Genomic DNA, 17,785 nt, shown 5'->3' with positions numbered 1-17,785 from the left:
AAAGTGGAAAATACATGTTACATAACAATATATACTACTACAGAATAGACTCAACTTTGTGAAAAAATATGTAAAATTTACTCAGAACAAAATGACTAGAAAGTATTCATCAAAGCGTTAACATTAGTAACATATGGATGGTGGGATTTGGGTGACTGATTTTCTTTCTTAAAATTTTCTGCATTTAAAATTTTTTCTATCTGCTTCTGCTTTAAAAAACAAAGTCATAAGACTGGAGACTGGCTGAAAGTCTTATTTGATCAACTCCACCAGCTCCAAAAAATAGTGGAGGAGTTCCCGTCATGGCTCAGTGATTAAGGAATCCACCTAGGATCCATGAGGAAGCAGGTTCGATCCCTGGCCTTGCTCAGTGGGTTAAGGATCTGGTGTTGTCCTGAGCTGTGGTGTAGGTTGCAGATGTGGCTCGGATCCCGAGTTGCTGTGGCTGTGGTGTAGGCCGGTGGCTACAGCTCTGATTAGCCCTAGCCTGGGAACCTCCATATACCGCGAGAGCGGCCCAAGAAATGGCAAAAAGTCAAAAAAACAAAAACAAAAAAACCCCCAAAATAGTGGATATTTTTACAGTCCTGGTATGATACTGTATTTTACTTTTTATTTATTTTTTTGTCTTTTTGCCTTTTCTAGAGCTGCTCCTGTGGCATATGGAGGTTCCTAGGCTAGGGGTCTAATTGGAGCTACAGCTGCCGGCCTACACCGCAGCTCACGGCAACGCCAGGTCCTTAACCCACTGAGCAAGGCCAGGGATCGAACCCGCAACCTCATGGTTCCTAGTCAGATTCATTAACCACTGAGCCATGACGGAACTCCTATTTTACTTTGTAAATGAAAACATGTATATATATTCAAAGTGAACAATAACTTGTGCAATATTTTGGAGTCTAGTATACACACAAATACACACACCTTCCATGTCAAAATTTCGTTCATTTTTCCTTTGTTCAGGAAAAAAGGGGACCATTAACACTTAATTTTTGAGAATTCCAGTTGTATTTTTAATGAGTAATCACTTCTTATTTTATATAGGGTGATGTGAGGCACCATGTGGATCAGTTCCTACTGTATCAGAATCAGCAGCCAAGCCCTAGCTGAGGACAGGGGTGAGTATCCACATTCTCAGTTTCAGGGAACCATCAGGTATTGGGATTGGCCATTTCCTTGAGCATCGTACACCTTTTGTTGGTAGCCTTATTGCTTTTTTAAAAAATTAAAGCATAGTTGATTTACAATGTTGTGCCAATTTCTGCTGTACAGGGAAGTGACCCAGTCTCTCTCTTTCTCTCACACACAGACACGTTTATATATATTCTTTTTCATATATATGCATTCTTTTTCTTTTATTATCTTCCATCCTGGTCTATCCCAGGAGATTGGATGTGGTTCCCTGTGCTGTACAGTAGGACCTCATTGCTTGTCCATTCTAAATGTAATAGTTTGCATCTACCAACCCCAAATTTTCCATCCATCCCACTTCCACCCTCTCCCCTATGGCATCTACAGGTCTGTTCTCTATGCTTGTTAAGTCTGTTTATATTTTATAGATAGGTTCACTTGTGCCATATTTTAGATTCCACATATAAATGATATTGTATGTTATTTGTCTTTCCTTTCTGACTTACTTCACTTAATATGAGAATCTCTAGTTCCATCCATGTTGCTGCAAATGCATTATTTTGTTCTTTTTTATGGCTGAGTAGTATTCCATTGTGTATATATACCACATCTTAATCCATTCATCTATCGATGGACATTTAGGTTGTTTCCATGTCTTGGCTATTGTGAATAGTGCTGCAATGAACATACAGGTGCATGTATCTTTTTTTCCCCCTTACTTTCTGTTTTTAATGGTATTTATTGTTTTCTTTTTAATTTTTGAAACAATACATGTTCATTACAGACAACTAGAAATACACAAAAGCATAAAGTAAAAAACCCAATCATCCACAATTCCCACCCCCAGTGACAACCCATTAGCATTTTAATGCCATATCTTCCCACTGTCTGAATTTTTTCTAATAATTGAAGTATAATTGCCTTGCAACATTATGTTAGTTTCAGGTGCAGAGCAGAATGAGTTGATGTTTCTATACATTACAAAATGATCACCATGATAAGTCTAGTTACCATCTGTCACCATTCAAAGATTTTACAATATTCCTGTAAAATAGAATAGCCTATATTCCCTATGCTATACATTTCATCCTAGTGACTCATTTATTTTGTAACTGGAAGCTTGCACCTCTTAAACTCCCTCTCCTATTTCACCTATCATCTTACCCCTGCTTCACTTTGGCAACCACCTATTTTTTTTTGTGAGTCTATTTATGTTTAGTCATATTTGTTCATTTGTTTTGTTTTTTAGATTCCACATATAAGGGAAAGCATATGACTTTTTTCTTTGAGTTATTTCTCTTAGTTATTTCTGACTATGTTGTTGAAAATGGCAGTATTTCATTCTTTTTTTGTGTCCAAGTAAGATTCCATTGTACATATACATATAACATATCTTCTTTATATTCATGTCTATTGATAGACACTTAGGTTGCTTCTGTATCCTAGCTAAGCAAATAATGCTGCAGTGAACGTAGGTGGTGCATAAATCTTTTCAAACTAGTTTTTTGTTCCCCTCTCTTAGGAAAAATACCCAGAAGTAAACCTGTTGGATCTTATGGGAATGCTACTTTAAAATTTTTAATTAACTTCCATACTGTTTTCCATAGTGGCTATACCAGTTTACATCCCCACCAACAGTGCACAAGAGTTCCCTTTTCTCCGCATCCATGTCAATTCTTGTTATTTGTTGTCTTTTTATAATGGGCATTATGACAGATGTGAGGTGATATATCTCACTGTGGTTTTGATTTGTATGTCCCTGATGATGAGCGATGTTGAACATCTTTTCATGTGTTTCTCTGTGTCTTCTTTGGAGAAATGTCTGTTCAGGTCCTCTACCTATTTTCTAAGTGGTTTGTATTTTTGAAGTTCTTTTATGAGTTCTTTGCATGTTTTGGATATTAATCCCTTATCAGATATACCCGTTGCAAATATTTTCTCCTATTCAATAGGTGGACTTTTTGTTTTGGTGGTATTTCCTTTGCTGTCCAAAAGCTTTTTAGATTCATGTTGAAATAGCTTTTGTTTTTTTCAGGAGACATATCCAAAAACATGTCAGTAAGGCCAGTGTCAAAGAACATACTGCCTATGTTTTCTTCTAGGAGTTTTATTATTTTAAGTCTTACGTTTAAGTCTTTGATCCATTTTTGAGTTTATTTTTGTGCATTGTGTAAGAAAGCAGTGCAGTTTGATTATTTTGTGTGTAGCCGTCCACTTTTCCCAGCATTCTTTTTTTTCTTTTTATTTATTTTTTTATTACTCAGTGAATTTATTACATTTGTAGTTGTACAATGATGCATGTATCTTTTTGAATGAAAGTTTTGTCTGGATATATGCCCAGGAGTGGGGGTGCTGGATCATATGGTAGTTCTATATTTAGTTTTCTGAAAAACCTACATACTGTTTTCCATAGTGGCTGAACCAATTTATATTCCCACCAACAGTGTAGGAGGTTTCCCTTTTCTCCACACCCTCTCCAGCATTTGTTATTTGTAGAGGATGGCCATTCTGACAGGTGTGAGGTGATACCTTATAGTAGTTTTGATTTGCATTTCTCTAAATGGTTATTGATGTTGAGCATTTTTTTCATTATCTTTTTGAATTATAGTTTTGTCTGGATAGATGGGCAAAATATACATTCTGATTTTTTTAATTAAAAAATTTAAAAATTATTTTCTTAAATTGTAGTTGATTTACAGTGTTGTGCCAATTTCTGCTATGCAGCATAGTGACTCAGTCATTCATATATATATATGTGTGTGTGTGTATGTGTGTGTGTGTGTGTGTATGTATACACACACATTCTTTTTCTCATTCTGTCTTCCATCTGTTCTCTCCCAAGAGACTGGATGTGGTTTCCTGTGCTGTAAAGTAGGATATCATTGCATATCCAGTCTAAATGTAATAGTTTGCATCTACCAACCCCAAACTCGCCATTCATCTCACTTTCTCCCCCTTCTTCCTTGGCAACCTCAAGCCTCTATGTCTGTGAGTCTGTTTCTGTTTTGTTATTTGTAGAGGATATGTTCATTTGTGCCATATTTCACCTTTTGATTGTTAATAGATTCTCCCCCTGCCAAAGATATGTGGATTGGGTTAGGAATAAAAGTCAAGAATGGAATTCTCGGAGTTCCTGTCGTGGCGCAGTGGTTAACGAATCTGACTAGGAACCATGAGGTTGCGGGTTCGGTCCCTGCCCTTGCTCAGTGGGTTAAGGATCCGGCGTTGCTGTGAGCTGTGGTGTAGGTTGCAGACGCGGCTCGGATCCCGAGTTGCTGTGGCTCTGGTGTAGGCCGGTGGCTACAGCTCCGATTGGACCCCTAGCCTGGGAACCTCCATATGCTGCAGGAGCGGCCCAAGAAATAGCAAAAAAAGACAAAAAAAAAAAAAAAAAGAATGGAATTCTCATTTCAGTAATGGTAGGTTAAGTTATTTGGATTGATTTTCCCTACTTAAGACAAACTGAAAACTGAAGGATACCTAAAAATTTTAAAACCGTCAAAGTGTTAAACAGATAGTGAGGAATTACTAGACCAAGATCCAGGAGAGGGTGGAAATCTACAGAGGAGAATCCAGCATTTAGGACCACTTATGTGCTGATGCTAGTTGCTGATCTGGAAGTGGTTGAGAGCTTGTTCAATAGGCTGGCCAGCCTGAAGGGACAATGGTTAGAGTCCGGGACCCACCAATGGTGGGATCCCTGGAAAGCTACTCCTCTGGTCGATTAGGGTGTAGTAGGGGTGAACCAGAAGTAAGTCAGCTCTTGAGAGACTGCAGCCTGCCTTTCTGTTATCTGAGGGTGCAGAAAAAAAACCCTCAAACTCTAAACTTGGATTAGGATGATCCAGGTTGTAGTTTCCCTGGGCTTCTGGCAGAAATGAACCAAAATGCTCTCTAGACCTGTTTCTACAAAAAAAATTTTTAGAAGCAAAATTTGACATGTTGTCAATGATAATCTGATTCACTAGGAGGCAGGATCCCACAGGAAGAATGAGAAGAAAAACAGACAATAGGAAGAAACAGATGAGAATCAAGATAATTAGAATTATATCTTGTTTTGAGAAAACTAAGACTATATTCAAAGAGATCAAAGAAAACTTTGATAGGGAACAGGAAACTCTAAATTATGGTGTAGCAGATTTCAAGAAGAGCCAAATAGAAATTCTGGAACTGAAAATGCCAATAAACAAGATTAAGAGAACTCAATGGATAGGCTTAACACCAGGTTAGATATGGCTGGAGAAAGAACTCATGAATGACATGTAGGTCCAAAGGTTAGAATATACAGTGACAATGAACTTTCTTAGCTATGTATATATATGGCTATATATACATGGCCACATATATATGTACACACACACACACACACATATATATAAAATACACACACACACTCATATATATGCACAATAATTTTTGTTTTTTCCATTATAGTTGGTTCACAGTGTTGTGTCAATGTGTACGGCACAGCAGAGTGACCCAGTCACACATCTATATATGTTCTTTTTCTCACATTATCCTCCATCATGTTGCATCTTAAGTGGCTAGATATAGTTCCCTGTGCTATACAGCAGGATCTCATTGCTTATCCATTTCAAAGGTGATAGTTTGCATCTATTAACCCCAGACTCCCAGTCCAGCCCACTCCCTCCCCCTCCCCCTTGGCAACCATAAGTCTGTTCTTCAAGTCCATGAGTTTCTTTTCTGTAGAAAGATTCATTTGTGCTGTATATTAGATTCCAGGTATAAGTGATATCATATGGTATTTGTCTTTCTCTTTTTGACTTATTTCACTTAGTATGAGAGTCACCCATGTTAATGCAAATGGCATTATTTTGTTGTTTTTTATGGCTGAGCAGTATTCCATCGTCTATATATACACCACATCTTAATCCATTCATCTGTTGATGGACATTTAGGTTGTTACTATGTCTTGGCTATTGTGACTACTACTGCAATGAACATATGGGTGCATGTATCTTTTTTAAGGAAAGTTTTGTCTGGATATATGCCCAAGATTGGGATGTCTGGATCATATATTGGTTCTACTTTTAGTTTTCTGAGGTACCTCCATACTGTTTTCCATGGTGGTTGTGCCAATTTACATTCCCACCAACAGTGCAGGCAGGTATCCTTTTCTCCACACCCGCTCCAGCATTTTCTATTTGACGACTTATTAATGATGGCCATTCTGACAGGTGTGAGGTGGTACCTCATAGTAGTTTTGATTTGCATGTCTCTAATAGTTAGTGATGTTGAGTATTTTTTTCATGTGCTTATTGGCCATCTGTATATCTTCTTTGGAGAAATGTTTATTCAGGTCTTTTGCCCACTTTTAGATTGGGTTGTTAATTTTTTTTTTTTTTGCTGTTAAGTTGTATAAGTTGTTTGTATATTTGAGAGATTAAACCCTTGTCAGTTGCATCATTTGAAATTATTTTCTCCCATTCTGTGAGTTGTCTTTTTTTTTTTTAATGGTTTCTTTTGCTGTGCAAAAACTTGTCAGTGTGATTAGGTCCCACTAGTTTGTTTTTGCTTTTATTTCTGTTGCCTTGGGAGACTGACCTAAGAAAACATTTGTAAGGTGATGTCAGAGAATGTTTTGCCTATGTTCTCTTCTAGGAGTTTGATGGTGTCTTGTCTTATGTTTAAGTCTTTAAGCCATTTTGAGTTTATTTTTGTGCATGGCATGAGGGTATGTTCCAGTTTCATTGATTTGCATGTGGCTCTCTAGTTTTCCCAGCACCATTTGCTGAAAAGACTTTTTCCCATTTTATATTCTTGCTTCCTTTGTCAGAGATTAATTGTCTGGATTTCCTTAGCAGTATATATTGTTATCCAGGAGGTAGCACTCAAAATACTGAGGATGCAATTTGCAACATGAACATGTCCACTACATCAGTGGTGGTTATTTACCTTGAATGGTAGAGGGAGGCAGTTGTTTATCTGCACAGAAAGTGATGTTGTATGTGTTAACTTCCTTCTGTGACTTTTCTTTGACTTCTCAAATTGTTCTATTTTCAGTTACATAGGGACACTGAGATAAAATAGGATCTTTGGGTCCTAAAAATATTTAGTAGATTCTGTAAGAGAGTCTATAAAATTCTATAATCTTACTAGTTGAGATGTTCTTTTGTTCCTTTTTTTTTCTTTTTTAATTTCCTGGCTGTGCTGGGGGCATATGGAAGTTCCCAGGCCAGACACTGAATCTGAACTGCAGCTGCTGTGACCTACACCACAACAATGTTGGATACTTTTAACCCACTGCGCCAGTCCAGGGATCCAACCTGCACCTCCACAATAACTGGAGCCACTGCAGTTGGACTTTTTTCTTTTTTCTTTGCTTTTCTTTCTTTCTTTTTCTTTTTCTTTCTTTCTTTTTTTTTTTTTTTTTTTTTTTTGCTTTGTAGGGCCACACCTGTGGCATATGGAAGTTCCCAGGCTAGAGGTCGAATCAGAGCTGCAGGTGCCAGCCTACACCACAGCTACAGTAATGCTTGATCTGAGCCAAGTCTTCAACCTACACCATAGCTCACGGCAATGCCAGATACTTAAACCAATCAGTGGGACCAGGGATCGACTCCACATCCTCATGGATACTAGTAGGGTTCATTACCACTGAGCCACAGTGGGAACTCCTTTTTTTTTTTTTTTTAAATGGCAGCCCCTGCAGCATATGAAATTCCTGGGCTAGTGGTTGAATTGGAGCTGCAGCTGCAGCTGCAGTCTATACCACAGCCATGGCAATGCCGGATCTGAGCTGCTTCTGCGACCTACACTACAGCTTGTGGCAATGCCATATCCTTAACTGACTGATCAAGTCTGGGAATCAAACCCGTATACTCATGGACACCATATTGTGTTCTTAACTCACTGAGCCACAGTGGGAACTCCTGCAGTCAGATTGTTAGCCCACTGCACCACAGCAAGAACCCTATGTTCTTATATGTAATGCCTTCTTGGAGTTGAAAGTTGAAGTTTAATTCAAATTGGTTGTTTTTAAAATTTTACTCTGAAGTGAATAATTGTTTCAATTATTTCTCTTATGTGTTGATCTAAAATCTGTCATAAGCCATTTCATATTGGGTATATAGTTACCTGTTTTTGTTTAACAGATTTAAGGTTTTAAGTACATTAATAATTAAAAGTTCAACTTGTGTTTTCTTAGTCCTGTTGTGCTTCCTGAATGTGACTTCTTAACATCTTAGATTTGATGTCTACTGGGCAGGTCTACCAATGTTACTGTGAGGACGCACCTGCACTTTTACAGCCCTTTTAGTGTGAGGAGGTCTTCTTGCCCCAGGGATACTTAGACCATTGAAGGAGTTCTGGAATTTGGTTTCTTTCTTTCTGAGTCACTTCCACGATATTCTAAGGTGTCAATTACTTATATACTTCGCTCACACATGCTCTGATTTTCCTTAAGTGTTGTCCTTAACTATCCTTCCTCTTGACTACTTGCATTTTTCTTTGGATTTATGGATGGCTATCATATTTGAGACTTAATTTGTTTCTAAAAGTGTGTCGCCTAAAGGGGCTGCTGTTGCCTTTTCCTTGACTCCTGCTGGTTCATTACACTTGTAGTCTTTCTTTCCCAGGGCCACGAGGGGGCGATATTTTCCACCGCTTAGTCGCAGTTCCTAGCAAACCATATCAATTTGCTATTGTGGGCTAATATTTGTAAATACTAGCCAGTAATTTTGGTGGTATATTTAAAAAAATAATAGACTTAAAAAAGCAATTTTATGTTTATAGAAAAACTGAGCAGAAAGTACAGAGAATTCTTGATCCTCTTTTCCTCTGCCCCCAGTTAATCTTGTTAACAGTTTTCATTAGTGTGGTATTTTTTGTTACAATTGATGATCACAAATGACACATTTTTACTAACTAAATTCTATAGTTTTCATTAGGATTCACTCTTGATGTTGTATATTATGTGAGTTTTGACACATGTATAATTATGTGTACCTGCTGTCTCAGTATCATACAGAATGGTTTCATTGCCCTAAAAATCCCTTATGCTTCACCTGTTCATCCTTCCTTCCTCCCAAAACTCTGGCGGCCACTGGTCATTTTACTGTCTCCACAGTTTTGCCTTTTCCAAAATGTCATCTAGCTGGAATCATAGTGTATATCCTTTACAGATTGGCTTCTTTTATTTAGCAATATGCAGTATTACTTCATGTCTTTCCGTGGCTCAATAGCTGAGCAATATTCCATTGTATGTCAAACCACAGTTTGTTTATCCATTCTATTATTCATTCTAATTATCCAACTATTGGAAGACATCTTGCTTGCTTCCAAGTTTGGCAATTATGAGTAAAGCTGCTAAAACATTTGCATGCAGACTCTTATGTAAACCTAAGTTTTCTTGTGTGAATGCAAGTTTTCAACTCATTTGGTAAATACTCAGGAGTGCAGTTACTGGCGAAGGGTACTTCAAGTTTTGTAAGAAACTATCAAACTGTCTTTCAAAGTGACTGTACCATTTTGCATTTCTATCAGTGATAAAGTTCCTGTTGTTCCACATCCTTACCAGCATTTAATATTGCTGGTGTTGTGGATTTTAACCTTTATGATAGGTGTTTCGTGGCATCTCCCTTTTTTGAATTCGCACTTTCATGCTGCTGTATGATGTTGAGTAGTTTTTCCATACTCCAAATAGCATCCTCCTGTAGGTCTTCTTTGGTAAGTTATCTCTTCAGATTTTTTGCCCCCATGGAAAAAAAATTGTGTTGCTTGTTTTCTTATGGTTGAATTTTATAAATTCATTGTATATTTTGGATACCAATTCTTTATCAGATGTATGTTTTGCTAAGATTTTATCCCAGTCTATGACTTGTCTTTTATTCTCTTAACACTATCTTTTGCAAAGCAGAAGAACTAACTTTAATTAAAGTTTAATTTACCAGTTTTTTTCATGGATAGTACTTTTGGTAGTGTATCTAAAAAGTCATCACCAAATCCAAGGTCATCTAGATATTCTTTTGTATATTACAGGAATATTTATTTTGCATTTTACATCTTGGTCTATGAGCCATTTTGAGTTAATTTTTGTGAAGGGCGTAAGGTCATTGTCTAGATTCTTTTCTGTCTCTTCACATGACAATGATTTTATATTATAATCTGATCTTTCCTCTAGCACTATTAAGTTTGGTTTTTATTTTTGGCAATTTAGAAAAGTTTCTTGCAACTTTGTAACATATGCAAACCCAAGTTCAAATCCCATCTCTATCAAATGCTAGCTCCTGAGTGACCGTGTAAATGTTATTTATGTCAAGCTTTATAGATTCCTCATTGTTTAAATAGGGGGTTACATTTAACCCTGTGGCTCTTCTTCCATTGTATTTAGACCTGCACTGTCCTATATGGTACCCACTAGCCAAATGTGGCTGTTAAGCACCTGAAAAAGTAGCTAGTTTAAATTGAGATGCAAATGGAAATACACATCTAATTCCAAATATTTAGTAACCAAAAGAGTAAAATAAATAATTAATTTTTTGAATTACATGTATGTCAGGCTATACTATTTTTTATATATTGAGTTAAATAAAATGTATTATCAAAATTAACCTCACCTACTTCTTTTTAACTTTTTCATGTGGCTACTCGAAAATTTTAAATTACATATGTGGTTCATATTGTATATGCATTGGATGGAACTTCTCTAGACTTTGATATCCATCACCTTACCAAGAGTAAACTGGAGTTCAGTTTTCCAAAAATATTTTTCACTTCCCACATAGAATGCTGTCAGTTTGTATTTTTTTAAAAAAATATTTATTTATTTATTTTTAATCATTTATTTATACATATTTTTCTACTGTACAGCATGGTGATCCAGTTACACTTAACACGTATACATTATTTTTTCTCACATTACATGTTCCATCATAAGTGACCAGACAGAGTTCCCAGTGCTGCACAGCAGGATCCCATTGCTAATCCACCCGAAGGTAACCTTCTACATCTATTTGCCCCAAGCTCCCAGTCCCTCCCAGTCCCTCCCCTTTCCCCTTGGCAACCACAGGTCTATTCTCCAAGTCCATGATTTTCTTTTTTGTGGAAAGATTCCTTTGTGCTGTATATTATTTTCCAGATATAAGTGATATCATATGGTATTTGTCAGTGTGTATTATTTCCCTTTACTTTATACTCCAAGCAGATCATGCAACCTAGAACAAGGAAGGCGTTATTATGACCTTTTTGCCTTCTAATTAGGACATAAATAGGATTTTTTTTTGCTTTTTTAAAAATTTTTTTAGGGCCACACCTGTGGCATATGGGAGTTCAAAGGCTAGGTGCTGAATGGGGCTACAGCTGCAGGCCTTTGTCACAGCCACAGCAACGCCAGATCCAAGCCGGGTCTGTGACCTTCACCACAGCTTACAGCAACACCAGATGACCTGAGTGAGGCCAGGGATCGAACCCTCATCCTCATGGATACTAGTTGGGTTCCTGACCTGCTGAGCCACAATGGGAACTCCCAGGATTATTGCAAAAATAACACAAAATACAGGGGAAGGAAGGGCAAATACACCTGGGTAAAGGTGGTTAGGCAGAGATGGATAGATTCTAAAGCTAATAAAAAAAGTTTAAGCTGCAGGGACTTTCACTTACACAGCCTCCTTCCAAGACTCTACGAGGATGCTAGCAATGTGTTCATGGGGTGCTGTGTTTGTAGCTCTTGAAAATGTATAATATGTTTAACTACAGCCAGTGAAGACATGTTGACTTTTATCATACTTCGTGTCAAATGACATTGGAGTGATCACAGGCATTTTTGAGATCTGCCTTAGAAGGTTGAACTGGGGAGACATTGATCTACCATGGGGCTCAGTGGGGGATATATGTATGTGGCTTGTGAATAGTTAAGTTGCTCTGGTTGTTCCATTTTAGTAATGGCTTTCAGGAGTGCCCCTACACCCCCCACCTACCACTGTCTCAATGCACCGAGTGCTGGGACACCAGAGTGAAAGGTGAGAGTGGGTACCACCATATCAACTTGTCTCGTGGTTCTTGGTAGCAGAAGTATGAGTAATGAAAGGGAAAAAAGATCTATAATGTTTGAAGCCAGAAACTAGTCTGTGGGCAGTTCTACCAATCAGACAGTAAAATTGGAAGCAAGGTTTTCATTTTCATTGATGCTTTATTTAAAGGGAAGATCTTTTCTGCCAGGAATATATTTGATATTCAGCACATACAATTATGCATTTACTAAGGCTTTTCTTTTTTGGGTGGGAATTGAATAAAATTGATTTTATCGGAATCATTGTGTTTGTAGGGCATAGACTGTAGCTGTACAATTAAGCAATGAGAATGTCTGTGTGTGACGTTACACACATGGTAGATCACTATGCAATTTTCAATATATAACCAGAGAGAGGATTAAATAAAATGAATGCAACATCACTCAAAGTTATTCTCAAAATTTGTGAGGATTCTTGGGGGTCCCTGAGATTCTTTTGATGGGTCAGTGATGTAAAACTATTTATGTGATAATATAAAGATTGTTTTTATCCTTTGTCATTCTTTTTTTTTAAAAAGGGGGGTGGCCAGGTTCAGCATATGGAAGTTCCCAGGGTAAGGGTTGAATTGGAGCTAAGGCTGCAGGCCTATACCACAGCCACAGAGACTCGGGATCTGAGCCGTGTCTGTAACCTATACCACAGCTCAGGGCAATGCCAGATCCTTAACCCAATGAGTGGAGCCAGGAATGGAAACTGCATCCTCAAGGATACTGGTTGGGTTTGTTTCCATTGAGCCACAGTGGGAACCTTCATTCTCATTCTATGAAGTGTACACAGTAGAATTTTCCAGCAACTACATTTGTGATATTTTGACAAATATAGATTGAATGCAGAAGTGGATAAGAGAATTCTAATATCATTTATTGTCAGACATGAAAGAGAGTTCAAAGATAAAACCATTCTACTCACTAAATTTTGTTAATTAAATTAAGCATTCTCACGAAATGTAAAAATTAAGCTTGGGCTTATCAGACACAACTTAGAATAGATTTACAAGGAGATCCTGCTGAACAGCATTGAGAACTTTGTCTAGATACTCATGTTGCAACAGAAGAAAGGGTGGGGGAAAAAATGTAATTGTAATGTATACATGTAAGGATAACCTGACCCCCTTGCTGTACAGTGGGAAAATAAAAAAAATTATTAAAAAAAATTAGACATTTTTAATTTAAAAATTAAGGTATGTTATTTGTATTGACATGTAATTTATGTATTATTTTTAAATGAATTAATAACTGAACATTTAAAATTTTGTGGTTTTGATTTCTGCTATCAACAGTGTTTTCAGTGATCAAATTCTCCTTCTGGTAGGTCCTCACTTAATTTTGTTGAAAACTAAGAACAGGAAACTACCTGAGTTGAAAAGGCCATTGTCATTCTCAACCAGCTCCAGTATTTGAATGTCTTCATTTGTTTTATGTCCCCGGAGGTTTTCCAGAGTGATGTTTCACAGTGAGATCAGTGAAAGATGAGGCATAGGTGTTTCATCTGGAATGTGGGAAAAGAGTTACATATGAAAGAAGAGGAAGAAAAGGAGAAAGGGTTCTCAGCCAGATCTGTCTTAGGAAAGTATGTGTATGGAAGGTAAGAGTGGGAATTGAGCTCTTAATCCACTGTTAGCTTGTAGCCTTTGGAAAGTCTTCAGGTTCCCAAAGGAGGAGTATAGCTAGGAAGACACCTGATCCTGAAAGTTCAGCTGGCAATTGTACACCTACGCTAGAAACTGAAGTTCAGTGAGGAAGTACAGGGAGAAGATGTGGGGCTGGAAGGACAGGTGATTTTAGTTGGTTTGAAGGATATTGAAAGTAAGCAAATGAGTTTCTGTAGTGCTTTGGGGTTTACAGAGCACTTTCATGTATTATTTACTTTGATTGTCATGTTAACCTTGTAGGATGTTTACAACAGGGGTTTTTGTCCCCGGTTTATATAAGAAAAAGATCAGAGAGAATTTTTTTTTTTGGATAGAGGGTTGCCTAGGAAATCTTTTCATTAGCACTTTTAATTAGTATTCCATGACACTAGTAGCAAAATATTTTTGGAAAATTGAATCCTAATTTACTCTAGTTTGGCTATGAAAATGTTTTTTTTTTTTTTCCCACTGTACAGCAAGGGGGTCGGGTTAGCCTTACATGTATACATTACAATTACATTTTTTCCCCCACCCTTTCTTCTGTTGCAACATGAGTATCTAGGCAAAGTTCTCAATGCTATTCAGCAGGATCTCCTTGTAAATCTATTCTACGTTGTGTCTGATAAGCCCAAGCTCCCGATCCCTCCCACTCCCTCCCCCTCCCATCAGGCAGCCACAAGTCTCTTCTCCAAGTCCATGATTTTCTTCTCTGAGGAGATGTTCATTTGTGCTGGATATTAGATTCCAGTTATAAGTGATATCATATGGTATTTGTCTTTGTCTTTCTGGCTCATTTCACTCAGAATGAGATTCTCTAGTTCCATCCATGTTGCTGCAAATGGCATTATGTCATTCTTTTTTATGGCTGAGTAGTATTCCATTGTGTATATATACCACCTCTTCCGAATCCAATCCTCTGTCGATGGACATTTGGGTTGTTTCCATGTCTTGGCTATTGTGAATAGTGCTGCAATGAACATGCGGGTGCACGTGTCTCTTTTAAGTAGAGTTTTGTCTGGATAGATGCCCAAGAGTGGGATTGCGGGGTCATATGGAAGTTCTATGTATAGATTTCTAAGGTATCTCCAAACTGTTCTCCATAGTGGCTGTACCAGTTTACATTCCCACCAACAGTGCAGGAGGGTTCCCTTTTCTCCACAGCCCCTCCAGCACTTGTTATTTGTGGATTTATTAATGATGGCCATTCTGACTGGTGTGAGGTGGTATCTCATGGTAGTTTTGATTTGCATTTCTCTTATAATCAGCGATGTTGAGCATTTTTTCATGTGTTTGTTGGCCATCTGTATATCTTCTTTGGAGAAATGTCTATTCAGGTCTTTTGCCCATTTTTCCATTGACTGATTGGCTTTTTTGCTGTTGGGTTGTATAAGTTGTTTATATATTCTAGAGATTAAGCCCTTGTCAGTTGCATCATTTGAAACTATTTTCTCCCATTCTGTAAGTTGTCTTTTTGTTTTCTTTTTGGTTTCCTTTGCTGTGCAAAAGCTTTTCAGTTTGATGAGGTCCCATGGGTTTATTTTTGCTCTAATTTCTATTGCTTTGGGAGACTGCCCTGAGAAAATATTCATGATGTTGATGTCAGAGAGTGTTTTGCCTATGTTTTCTTCTAGGAGTTTGATGGTGTCCTGTCGTATATTTAAGTCTTTCAGCCATTTGGAGTTTATTTTTGTGCATGGTGTGAGGGTGTGTTCTAGTTTCATTGCTTTGCATGTTGCTGTCCAGGTTTCCCAGCAATGCTTGCTGAATAGACTTTCCTTTTCCCATTTTATGTTCTTGCCTCCCTTGTCAAAGATTAATTGACCATAGGTGTCAGGGTTTATTTCCGGATTCTCTATTCTGTTCCATTGGTCTGTCTGTCTGTTTTGGTACCAGTACCACACTGTTTTGATGACTGTGGCTTTGTAGTATTTCTTGAAGTCTGGGAGAGTTATGCCTCCTGTTTGGTTTTTGTTTCTCAGGATTGCTTTGGCAATTCTGGGTCTTTTGTGGTTCCATAGAAATGTTTGGATTGTTTGTTCTAGTTCTGTGAAAAATGTCATGGGTAATTTGATAGGGATTGCATTGAATCTGTAGATTGCTTTGGGTAGTATGGCCATTTTTACAATATTGATTTTCCTAATCCAGGAACATGGAATATCTTTCCAATTCTTTACATCTTCTTTGATTTCTTTGATTAAAGTTTTATAGTTCTCGGTATATAGGTCCTTTACCTCCTTGGTCAGGTGTATTCCGAGGTATTTGATTTTGTGAGGTGCAATTTTAAAAGGTATCGTATTTTTGTATTCCTTTTCTAATGTTTCATTGTTGGTATACAGAAATGCAACTGACTTCTGAATGTTAATCTTATATCCTGCTACTTTGCTGAATTTATTAATCAGTTCAAGTAGTTTTGGGGTTGAGTCCTTAGGGTTTTCTATGTATAGTATCATGTCATCTGCATACAGTGACAGTTTGATCTCTTCTCTTCCTATATGGATGCCTTTTGTTTCTTTTGTTTGTCGAATTGCTGTGGCCAGGACTTCCAGAACTATGTTCAATAGCAGTGGTGAGAGTGGGCATCCCTGTCTTGTTCCAGATTTGAGTGAGAAGGCTTTCAGTTTTTCCCCATTGAGCATTATATTTGCTGTGGGTTTATCATAAATGGCTTTGATTATATTCAGGAATGTTCCCTCTATACCCACTTTGGCGAGGATCTTGATCATGAATGGATGTTGAACTTTGTCAAATGCTTTTTCTGCATCTATTGAGATGATCATATGATTTTTGACTTTTTTTTTGTTAATGTGGTGTATGATGCTGATTGATTTGCGTATGTTGAACCATCCTTGTGAACCTGGGATGAACCCAACCTGGTCATGGTGTATAACTTTTTTGGTATGTTGTTGAATTCGGTTGGCTAAGATTTTGTTGAGAATTTTTGCATCTATATTCATCAATGATATTGGGCGATAGTTTTCTTTTTTGGTGGTATCTCTGCCTGGTTTTGGAATGAGGGTGATGGTGGCATCATAGAATGTCTTTGGGAGTATTCCTTCTTCTTCAACCTTTTGAAACAGTTTAAGGAGGATGGGCACCAATTCCTCTTTATATGTTTGATAGAATTCACCTGTGAAGCCATCTGGTCCTGGACTTTTATTTGTAGGGAGTGATTTTATGACCTCTTCAATTTCATTTCTAGTGATCGGTCTGTTCAGTTGGTCTGTTTCTGCTTGATTCAGTTTTGGCAGGCTGTAAGATTCTAGAAAATTGTCCATTTCTTCCAGATTGTCAAACTTATTGCCATATAGTTGTTCATAGTATTCTCTTATGGTTTTTTGTATTTCTGCTGTATCCGTTGTGATTTCTCCTTTTTCATTTATAATTTTGGTGATTTGGGTTCTTTCTCTCCTCTTTTTAGTGAGTCTGGCCAGGGGTGTATCAATTTTGTTCACCTTTTCAAAGAACCAGCTCTTGGTTTTATTAATTTTCTCTATTGTTTTTTGAGTCTCTATTTTATTGATTTCTTCTTTGATCTTTATAATTTCCTTCCTTCTGCTGACTTTAGGACTTTTTTGTTCTTCTTTTTCTAATTCATTTAGGTGGAGGGTTAAGTTGTCATTTTGGGATCTTTCTTCTTTTTTGAGAAAGGCCTGGATTGCTATAAATTTCCCTCTGAGCACTGTTTTCGCAGCATCCCATAGATTTTGAGAGGTTGTGTCTTCATTATCATTTGTTTCAAGGTAGTTTTTAATTTCCTTCTTGATTTCCTCATTGACCCACTGGTTTTTTAGTAGCATGTTGTTTAGTCTCCATGTAGTAGGTTTTTTCTCTTTCCTTTTCCCATGGTTGATTTCTAATTTCATGGCATTGTGGTCAGAGAAGATACTTGAGATAATTTCTATGCTCCTAAATTTATTGAGATTTGCTTTGTGTCCCAATATGTGGTCGATTCTTGAGAATGTTCCATGAGCATTTGAGAAGAATGTGTATTCTG

Source organism: Sus scrofa, chromosome 8 (genome assembly GCF_054392235.1).
Source record: "Sus scrofa isolate SSC_HxYL_T2T_F1_AM1 chromosome 8, Sscrofa_HxYL_maternal_Yorkshire_Landrace_v2.0, whole genome shotgun sequence".
NCBI lineage: Eukaryota > Metazoa > Chordata > Mammalia > Artiodactyla > Suidae > Sus > Sus scrofa.
This window is presented reverse-complemented; position numbering follows the sequence as displayed.